Genomic DNA, 11139 nt, shown 5'->3' on the forward strand with positions numbered 1-11139 from the left:
AATTACAAAGCAAAAACGTTTTTTAGAAACGTTTGCAAATATATTAAAAATAAAAACTGAAATCACATTTACATAAGTATTCAGACCCTTTACTCAGTACTTTGTTGAAGCACTTTTGGCAGCGATTACAGCCTTGGCTCTTCTTGGGTATGGTGCTACAAGCTTGGCACACCTGTATTTGGACTCCCGAGTGGCGCAGCGATCTAAGGCAATGCATCTCAGTGCTAGAGGCATCACTACAGACCTTGGTTTGATCAGGAGTCCCATAGAGCGGCGCACAATTGTACTTAAATGACTGGCCTGGTTAAATAAAATAGAATTTGAGGAGTTTCTCCCATTCTTCCCTGAATATCCTCTCAAGCTCTGTCATGTTGGATGGGGAGCATCACTGCACAGCTATTTTCAGGTCTATCCAGAGATGTTCGAACAGGTTCAAGTCTGGGTTCTGGCTGGGCCAACTCAAGGACATTCAGAGACTTGTCCCAAAGCCACTCCTGCGTTGTCCTATTGGAAGGTGAACTTTCGCCCCCAGTCTGAGGTCCTGAGCACTCTGGAGCAGTTTTTCATCAAGGATCTCTCTGTACTTTTCTCCGTTCATTTTCCCCTCAATTCTGACTAGTCTCCCAATCCTTGCTAGTGAAAACATCCCCACAGCATGATGCTGTCACCCCCATGCTTCACCGTAGGGATGGTGCCTGGTTTCCTCCAGACGTGACTCTTGTCATGCAGGCCAAAGAGTTGAATCTTGGTTTCATCAGACCAGAGAATCTTGTTTCTCATGGTCTGAGAGTCCACAGTGTTTTTGGGGACCTTCAATGCGACATAAAAAATGTGGTACCCTTCCCCAGATCTGTGCCTCGACACAATCGTGTCTCTGAGCTCTACGGACAATTCCTTCGACCTCATGGCTTGGTTTATGCTCTGACATGCTCTGTCAACTGTGGGACCTTATATAGAAGGATGTGTGCCTTTCCAAATCATGTCCAATCAATTGAATTTACCACAGGTGGACTCCAATCAAGTTGTAGAAACATCTCAAGGATGATCTGGAAACAGGATGCACCTGAGCTCAATTTCGAGTCTCATAGCAAAGGGTCTGAATACTTATGTAAATAAAGTTGAAAAAAAACATATACAGTATATACATAAATACATTTGCAAAAACAAAGATGAAATGGTTTTGCTGCTTTGTCAGTATGGGGTATTGTGTGTAGATTGATGAGGACATAAAAAATAAAATAAAACGTGGTAAAAGGGGAAGGGGTCTGAATACTTTTCGAATGCACTATACATGAGTACATTGTGTATGTTAATTTATACAGTAATTATTATTCAACATGTCCTCACCTGGGATTTCTAAGTGCAGAGATGTATTATAGGTAATACATCTGTTGTGGACTTCTGAAAGTGCTACAGACTTTGTGGCTCAGCAGAAAGATCAGTGTATTCTAAATCCAGAGGTTGTGAGTTTAAATCCCAGGTTGGGTCATAGTGAAAAGTCAGTACTAAGTGATCAGGTCACATTTAATCATATTGTTTAAAGATGTTTACACTGCCACTTACCTTAAACCCCCATACCATTTCAAATCAAATTGTATTAGTCACATGCGCCGAATACAACAGGTGAAATGCTTACTTACGAGCCCCTAACCAACAATGCAGTTAAAAAAATACGGATAAGAAAAATAAATAAAAGTAACAATTAAAGAGCAGCAGTAAAATAACAATAGTGAGACTATATATAGGGGGGGTTCAAGAGCTTGAAGCTCTCATAGACATGAAGCTCTCTCTTCCTACAAGCTCTCACAGTCTTACGTCAGAATTAGACATTCATCCATGTTTCTCAAACATCAAAATTCGAAATTGTTCCAAACGTCAAGTTTCAAAGTGTTTAATGCTACTTCCCTTCCAAAAGAACACGTGAAATAGCAGTTTTCATGTTGAGATGAAACTTTCAAAACAAAACAAAAGAGACACGTGTGAGGTCAGTTGTTCACATGTTAACACCACCTTTTCACATGTGAGGAAAATGTCATATTTTTTTCGAATTTGCATTTTCACATGCGAAAGACTTTTAAATGTTGTCACGTGTAGTTTCATGGTATCAGTTGTTGAAATTTTGCATCCCCGTGTTGTCAGATTTATTTCATATGAGATCGCGTTTTCACATGTGCTCAATGTTTTCACATGTGCTCAATGTTTTCATATGTGTAGTTTCATGTTATCACGTTGCTTTTACATGTTGTCACATGTTATTACATTAACTTCACATGTGATTAAATGTTAAAAGTAGGTGTTTTTTCAGTAAGGGTACTGTATACAAACCCATTGTCTTGAGAATGCACACACACTCAGTATACATTATTTGTGAAATCTCTAATACACTAAATATTCACAAGAATATTAATGTACTGTAATGTTGATACTTTCCGGTGGATAAAAAAAGATATGTCTAGACACACATACCCCCCCCAGTTTGAGATGCTAGGGTCTCAGGTCTCCATGGTGATGTTAGTTAGGCTCAGTGGTGGTTGTGACATGATGGCTGAGGACTGACCTGGTTTAGAGTCCAGCAGCATGAATCATACATACAGGCCTCAGGGCAGAGAGATGGAGAAAGAAACTCTGCTGTCCGTCTGACCATAGAGCACTTAACTGCTCTGTTGGATCACTGCAGTCATCTTCCACTGAGCTGAGTCCTCTCACTTACACACAGATACACACACCTTGGACCTGTCTATGTTGAGTGCTCTCTTTATCTCTCTCTCTCTCTCTCTCTCTCTCTTTATCTCTCTCTCTCTCTCTCTCTCTCTCTCTCTCTCTCTCTCTCTCTCCCTCTCTCTCTCAAATTTCCCCCCATCCCCATTCTTGCTGTAGAGTCTATATCAGCATCCTCTCTTCCTCCACAGCAGACAGGCATCATCATCATCTGTCTGTCTGTCTGTCTGTCTGTCTGTCTGTCTGTCTGCCTGTCTGTCTGTCTGTCTGTCTGTCTCTCTCTCTCTCTCTCTCTCTCTTCCCCTGTCTTCCCTCTATTCCTTCACGGCAGGCTTAATTAAGCAGAGATGTTTTGATTACCCCTGAGAGGGAGAGAGGGAGGGAGCAGGGAGAACAGGGACAAGAAGTGATGGTTCAAACAGATGGTGGAGGAAAAATACCACTTAGAGGAACAGACCATCCTTACTCTCAGCTCTCCATTCAGGAAACCATTTAGTAAACACCTTGGAATGATAGCTCATGTGAATATGTACATGTTTTGAGCATCTCATTTGTTGTGTACCTATACTTTAACAAAGTGTCCCAATGTCAGAAGAACAAATATAATATAGTATTTTCTAGTCACATGTTGGTAATATGGGGCTAGTAAGTGGTTTCTTCCAAGGTGTACCACAGAGCAAGAGTGAGAGTGCCGAGTGACACACAGCATTTGATTTCATTTTAGCTGCCGGTGATTGGCAGGACTCGCAGGAGGTACAGTATGTTTGTAAATTAATTTGATCAAGCTATGTAGCCTATTACTTCTTGATGAATAAATAAGACTTAAAATGTTTTGTTTCTCTGTAATACCAGCCATGTAGAAATGTTATGAAGTTGGCTTTAGGTAGCCAGCTAGATAGGTTCCTAATCTCCCAACCTCATACCTAGCTACCAAACCATTTCAGGCTATCAATCATTTTAGCTGGCATGTCTGCTGGCAAGTTTGCTAGACTTTAGAAAAGCAAGCAATTAGTAAATGTACTGAATAAGACTCACATTCCTTTCAATCATTTCCCCAGATTTTTTGCAGAGATGCAGAGATATTTAGTTTATTTAAAAAAACGAATGTTCAGGAAGATACAGACAGTTCAAGAGGCATGCTAGATATGAAGAAAAATACTTGGTTTCAATGTAATCTAGCACCTTATGATAATATCATGATATTTGTGTATTAATTCCGATGCCATGATATGTGCCTGTATTGATGATGTGTGCTATGATTCCATGTACTGTGTTGTAATTTGGATGTAATAGCCTAGGCATGTTGGTGCAGTATATTGACATGTGTTATTTACAACAGGCAGCGTGACCCTGTCATTAAAATGACAATTGAACCGGTAAAGGGGTATGCTTAGATAACCTTTGCAGAAATGTTTTAATATATATATTTAATATATTTGACATATAATTAGGCATAATGATTATGTCTCTAGATTGCAGGAAAAAACAGTTTCATCTGTTTGAAAAATGGGAAATTATTAGTGCACTATAAAGGGAATAGGGTGCCATTTGGGATACATTTTGGTGCAGCAGATTGCCACGAGGACACAGCTCAGTGGGACTAGAGCCAGGGACACACTCTCCAGACTGTCCCCTGGACAGGACAAAAGAAGATTTGTGAGCAAAAAGCTGAGACAGTTTTTCCGTGAGAACTAATGTAGACTTTGGTTTGCTATTGTAAAAATGATGGATCACTCATTCACTGAGTATGAAACTTGCTGAGTGTAAAACTTTCAGCAAAAAATAATTGCTAAACACAAAACACTAAACTAAACATGATGGTCTGTTAGAGCTATACTGTACACTTGTAGATCTAGGGAGCCGAACCTCAACGGTGTAAGTGGATATGAGGCTAACGTTGTTGCCAATAGGCTCCCCAACACAAAAATAACTGGAGCAAAGACCCAATTAACTTCACAAGGCTAGACACAACACAAATAAATGGAAAGTAAATATATCAGACTGCCGACTAACGAGTAGCCGGTGTTTTTCAGTTTTTGAAATGAATGCGTTACATTTCCTAAACCTGTGTTTCCACAAGGAACCCATGAGAAAATAAATGAGCAGTGGAGAGAAAGAAAAGGAAAAATGTCTGTGGCTATGTCTGCTTAAAAAATGTGTTGCTGAGGTATTCAGAATGGTGCAAAAGATCACATGTGGGGCTGTAGACTAGCTAGCCCGTGTCCCTCTCATGTCTTCTTTTGAGAACAATCGGAAAAAAACGTCACAGTTTCTGAACGCAGAAAGAATTCACAGGACTAACAGCTGCATTCATTCAATATATGGATTTTTGCATTCATTCAATATATGGATTTTTGGAAATGGGCTATTTGACTTCTGTACATTGTCAAAAAGTCAATGTTGACAGAGTGGTTGGGTTACTTTCTTATATTTCTATGGAGATTACAGAACCACAGAAATTCAGATATAGAATTGCCCTTAGGACTATGTTGTACAGTAAAAATATGTATCTCAACAATAGGCCTATGTGTACTTAATAACCCCCACCCCCCCCCAAAAAAAAGGTTTGGGACTTTATTCAAGAGGTCTGTAAAATAAGATATTTCTGTTGGCAGTGAAATAAATAACTAGTGTACATGGCAATGTTGTATCCTGTCATGATCAGTGGCAGCTGAAACATCTGCTGCAGTCATCACTGACCTCATCCACCCCTGCCAGTTTTCAGGGAACGTCTCTCCTCTCCCACTCAGTCCTTTTTTTCTCTTCATTCTCTCCCAGCCTTTCGTTTTCTCTTCCTCCTCTCTCATTCTCATGACTGAGACCAGAAACATAATTTCCCTTGGTCTCTTCTTCAAAGACTAAAGCAGGGATGGGAAAACACATAAATGGAAATCCCATCTACTGTTCTTTTTCTCATGGAAAGAGGGAGCGTGAGAGACAGGGAGGGAGAGGGAGAGAGGGCGAGAGAGGAGAGCGAGAGCAGGTGAGAGGATAGATGGATAAGATCGATATCACCACATCATTTAGCCTGGCTGACCGCACGTCTTTAGACAGGAGATCCCCATGACAACGGTAACAAAACACAGGTGAATCCACGCATTAGCGTCTGATGATCATCCAACCACGTCCCACCTCTCAGACAAAGGAGATAACGTATCATATTCAGCAGAAACTATTGTTACCTTTCGCCTTAAGTCCATGCTTGAATTCTCACTGACTCCGTCCCAAATGGTACACTACTTTTGACCAGGGCCCACAACTATTATTCAGTTGTAAGCCGGAGTCAGTGGTGTGAGTCGCCGGTGTGAACGCTCAATTGGTTCAGAAGACAACTATGGAGTATTTCTATTTCTCTCAGACACACACAAGCACCATGGTAACAGTGTATTCCTCTGAAAGATAGGAAATGCGATACATCAATCAGATATAAATCTTTCTCACCCAAAAGTTTGGCCCCTCAAAATGAGAGCAGTTAATGGTCTCTGAAAAAAATAATAGTCTCTGGTGTTGGATCTGACTCTGGCTGAGAGCTCTCTTGAAAGATGAAATGAGAAGTGTTTGGGGACAAATTATAGTTGAGAGTCTCCTGCGAATGAACAAAGAATGGGAACGTTTTCAGGCCAGATACTTAATCTAAATGACGACAGTTATTGATTGCAGATCTATTTCTGCAAATAGGAAAACACAAACCATTTCAAATTTCAAAGTATTTTTCCTCACTCTTGACATATACTTTGAACTAGTTTCAGTTCCCATATCCTTCCAGTAGCTGGATTGTGAAAGAGAGGAGAGAGGAGAGGAAGAGAGGGAGGGCAAGAAGGGACTGTAGAAGGGCAGGCAGGCGGGGCACAAAGCACAGCATGCTGGGTAGTGGAATGGTAGTGGAATCAATGGAGTGATAAATGGAACTAATTTCACCTGGATGCTCCAATCATTACCTTAGCTTTGTCTCTCTGAATGCACAGAGAAGTGTAGTGTAGGGAAAGTCTCAAACCAATAACTACCTCCAATCATTACCTTAGCTTTGTCTCTTTGAATGCACAGAGAAGTGTAATGTAGGGAAAGTCTCAAACCAATAACTACCTCCAATCATTACCTTAGCTTTGTCTCTCTGAATGCACAGAGAAGTGTAGTGTAGGGAAAGTCTCAAACCAATAACTACCTCCAATCATTACCTTAGCTTTGTCTCTTTGAATGCACAGAGAAGTGTAATGTAGGGAAAGTCTCAAACCAATAACTACCTCCAATCCTTACCGTAGCTTTGTCTCTCTGAATGCACAGAGAAGTGTAGTGTAGGGAAAGTCTCAAACCAATAACTACCTCCAATCATTCAGTCGCCGGTTACCTTAGCTTGGGTTCTGGTCTCTGTCTCCTCCTGTACGACCCTATGAAACCTCTCTACTAATGAGTTTTAAACATGGATGTATAGTGCATTGTACTGTATGACCAGTCGTATAGCCAGCCTGGGAGTGTTGGGCTAGTCTCACACTATGCATCTGTCCTCTCCTTTCCTCTCTAGTCTTCTCCTGTCCTCTCTTGTCCTCTCTCACTCTTTCCTTTTCTTCTTTGTAATTATTTTCCCACTGGGCACACACTGGTTGAATCCACATTGTTTCTACACCATTTCAATGAAATGACGTTGAACCAACGTGGAATAAGCGTAGAATTGAAAATGAAGATGACGCTGCAGTGGATAGCTGCTGTTTTTACTGGCTCCTGACCAATTTATTTACGCTGATCTTAACTTTTCTTCATATAATATTTCCGCCATCATTTCCTATGACCGAAAACAGCTTCTGGACATCAGAACAGCGATCACTAACGATCAGCTGGCAAGTGTCTTCACTGACATTTTCAACCTCTCCCTGACCCAGTTTCAAGCAGACCACCTTAGTCCCTGTGTGCCCTCCAAGCTCATCACTAAGCTAAGGACCCTGGGACTAAACACCTCCCTTTGCAACTCGATTCTGGACTTCCTGACGGGAAGCCCCCACGTGGTGACGCTAGGCAACAAGACACACATCACTCTGACCCTCAACACGGGGGCCCCTCAGGGGTGCACGCTTCGTCCCCTCCTGTACTCCCTGTTCACCCACAACTGCGTGGCCGTGCACGACTCCAACACCATCATTAAGACAGCCTATAGGGAGGAGGTTAGTGACCTGGCAGTGTCCTGTACTCCCTGTTCACCCACAACTGCGTGGCCAGGCACGACTCCAACACCATCATTAAGACAGCCTATAGGGAGGAGGTTAGTGACCTGGCAGTGTCCTGTACTCCCTGTTCACCCACAACTGCGTGGCCAGGCACGACTCCAACACCATCATTAAGACAGCCTATAGGGAGGAGGTTAGTGACCTGGCAGTGTCCTGTACTCCCTGTTCACCCACAACTGCGTGGCCGTGCACGACTCCAACACCATCATTAAGACAGCCTATAGGGAGGAGGTTAGTGACCTGGCAGTGTCCTGTACTCCCTGTTCACCCACAACTGCGTGGCCGTGCACGACTCCAACACCATCATTAAGACAGCCTACAGGGAGGAGGTTAGTGACCTGGCAGTGTCCTGTACTCCCTGTTCACCCACAACTGCGTGGCCGTGCACGACTCCAACACCATCATTAAGACAGCCTATAGGGAGGAGGTTAGTGACCTGGCAGTGTCCTGTACTCCCTGTTCACCCACAACTGCGTGGCCAGGCACGACTCCAACACCATCATTAAGACAGCCTATAGGCAGGAGGTTAGTGACCTGGCAGTGTGGTGCCAGGACAACAACTTCTCCCTCAATGTGAGCAAGACAAGGGACCTGATTGTGGACAACAGTAAATGGAAGCCAAGCACACCCCCATACACATCAACAAGACTGGTTCAAATAGTTGACCCTTTTTGCACTAACTCTTTTGACTCCTCACATACGGTGCTGCTATAGTTTATTTTCCATCCTGTTGCCTAGTCACTTTATCCCTACCTATATGTACATATCTACCTCAATGTACACTGGTACCCCGTGTACATAGCCAAGTTGTCGTTTCTCAGTGTGTATGTACCCACCTAGGACTGAGACCCACTTGACAGTATAACTGTGGTTTTAGTTTGGGTCTCCTGTAAGACTATGTTTGCCCACTGCGCTAAAGCCTAGGCATTCTCTCGGAGAGCTAACACCAGACTTCAGGTCTCAAGCAACTCCTGGGAAACACTGAATCATGGGTCAGTGATTAAACAGCTAAAGTACTGTACAGTCAGGAATCCTTTAAGTGATCGATCTCATTTGAGTGTCTGGAACATATAACACGTCTTAAATATGTTTTCATACCCCACTAGATGTTGTTGTAAGTACATTTTAGCAAGTACCATTGAAATGGGGGAAACTTTGGAACCATTGATAGAAATTGAAAACAGCTGTCCGTCCAGTGCATTCTGAACCTTATTGGAGGCCAAGGGATACAGCCAGACGTTAGACTATGGCTATGTCCCAAATGGCTACCTATTCCCTATTTAGTGCAATACTTTGACCATGGGCCCTAGTCAAACGTAATGCACTATATAGGGAATAGAGTGCCATCTGGGACACCAGCCTTATTTCTGGATCAGACCTTTACTTTACCACAGCTGGAGAGGAATGTACTGTACTGTACGGAAAGGAACTTGAATGTACAGTTTATATATGGAATGGAACTCAATGTACTGTATTTTGTTTCTATATGGGAGCTAACTGAAGGCCCGGGAGGAACCTCTCACCTGTCACTTCCTTCCTATAATGGTTTTTATCCTTGTGGGAGGGTCAGTAAAAGTACTGAGGTGCTGTGGGAAGATATTTGACTTAACATGACCCCTGGGGTGGTAGTGTATGGATAGAGCAATAATGAAGATGTAAAAATAGTTAATTGACCAAACCATCCATGGAGGAAATAGTTCAAATGCTTTCCTGCCTTGATATACACTCTACTGCAGCCATAGTAAGACCTGGCTCATGACAGTGAAACACAGCTGAAATGTCACAGCCAATTGATTTAACTTATTTTATATTGCTGAGGTTGAATGAATATTAGTGAACATCAATGGAAAACTAACTGAAACTTGACATGGAAAAGATGTGTTAGTATCACACTTGCATGAACATGACAAAACGCAAATGAGGACATTTTTAAAATGTCTTTATTGATCAACAAGATGGATCCAGGCTCCATTGATACAACACAATGTAGAGAATGATGCTCAGCATGTATGTAAGATGGAAAATAGTATACAAAAGATGGTTAATGTGTATTTCATTGTTTCTTATTTATCTTAATAAGACCCTTCCCCAAATGTAATGACATGAATACAGGAATATTAAGACATAGCATAGTGTTTGTGTGTGTATGAGGGGGGGGGGGGGGGGGGGGGGGGGGGGGGGGTCAGTCCCCTTGATACACACATACTGTACACTCACATATACAATGAAACAGAATACATCTGACTCAGTACACACACACACACACACACACACACACACACGTCCTGTGGTTATCACTGTTAACCCCTCCACTCTCTGTCTGATACACAAGGTCATAACAGGTGTGGACGATGGTGAGAAGAGGTAAGAAGATGGTTGAACAATTATTTATATTTCTTAGCTATTCCAGAAAACAGAGGATCAACCTGTATTTCCAACCCGCTTCCAATCGCAGGTGTATTACAGTGAAACATAAATAACCTTCACCTTTTCAATTTCTTGATCCCTCCTTTCTTTCCTCCCTCCATACCATCAGACCTTGTAAGCTATGGGAGCGCACCAAATGGCACCCTATTCCCTTTATAGTGTCCTACTTTTGACCAGAGCCCACAGAGCACTATCAAGGGAATAAGGTACCATTTGGGATGCAGGCTATACACCACTGGGTCTGGGTGACTATTTGACCCTGTGACCTTTTAGTAGCGACCCTGGTCTCTCAGCAGAGTGGCTGCTGGGATACATTACATTAACAACCACCAGGATGATATATGCTTTCCATTTACCTACAGCCATTAAACACTGCACCGTAACGACTTGTGTTAAATGAAAATGTATTACTCTTGTTCACGTTGTAATCACTCAAGTTTAAGTCAATGACAGAATAGGAAAAAAAGAAGAAGAAAAACGGAAAGAAAAACAGCACCATAAAACCAGCCCTGCGCGGCCATGGCTCCAGCCCTGGCTAGTGTTCTGTAGGTTCGGTTAGCACCAATGTTTCAGCCTGCCTCCCAGAGCAGCACGTCTCCAAGGGATAGTGCAGGCTCCAGTCTCGAGCTACAGACCCAGATACAGACGTAGATACACACACACTGACTGACATGTAGACGTAGACAGAGACCCAGACATACATTTGTGAATAAGCACACAGCCAGTGGTAAGTAATGCTAGAGTTAAAAGGCAGACACGCAGGCAGCAAACACGCCCG

This window comes from Salvelinus fontinalis, chromosome 25 (assembly GCF_029448725.1).
Source record: "Salvelinus fontinalis isolate EN_2023a chromosome 25, ASM2944872v1, whole genome shotgun sequence".
Lineage (NCBI taxonomy): Eukaryota > Metazoa > Chordata > Actinopteri > Salmoniformes > Salmonidae > Salvelinus > Salvelinus fontinalis.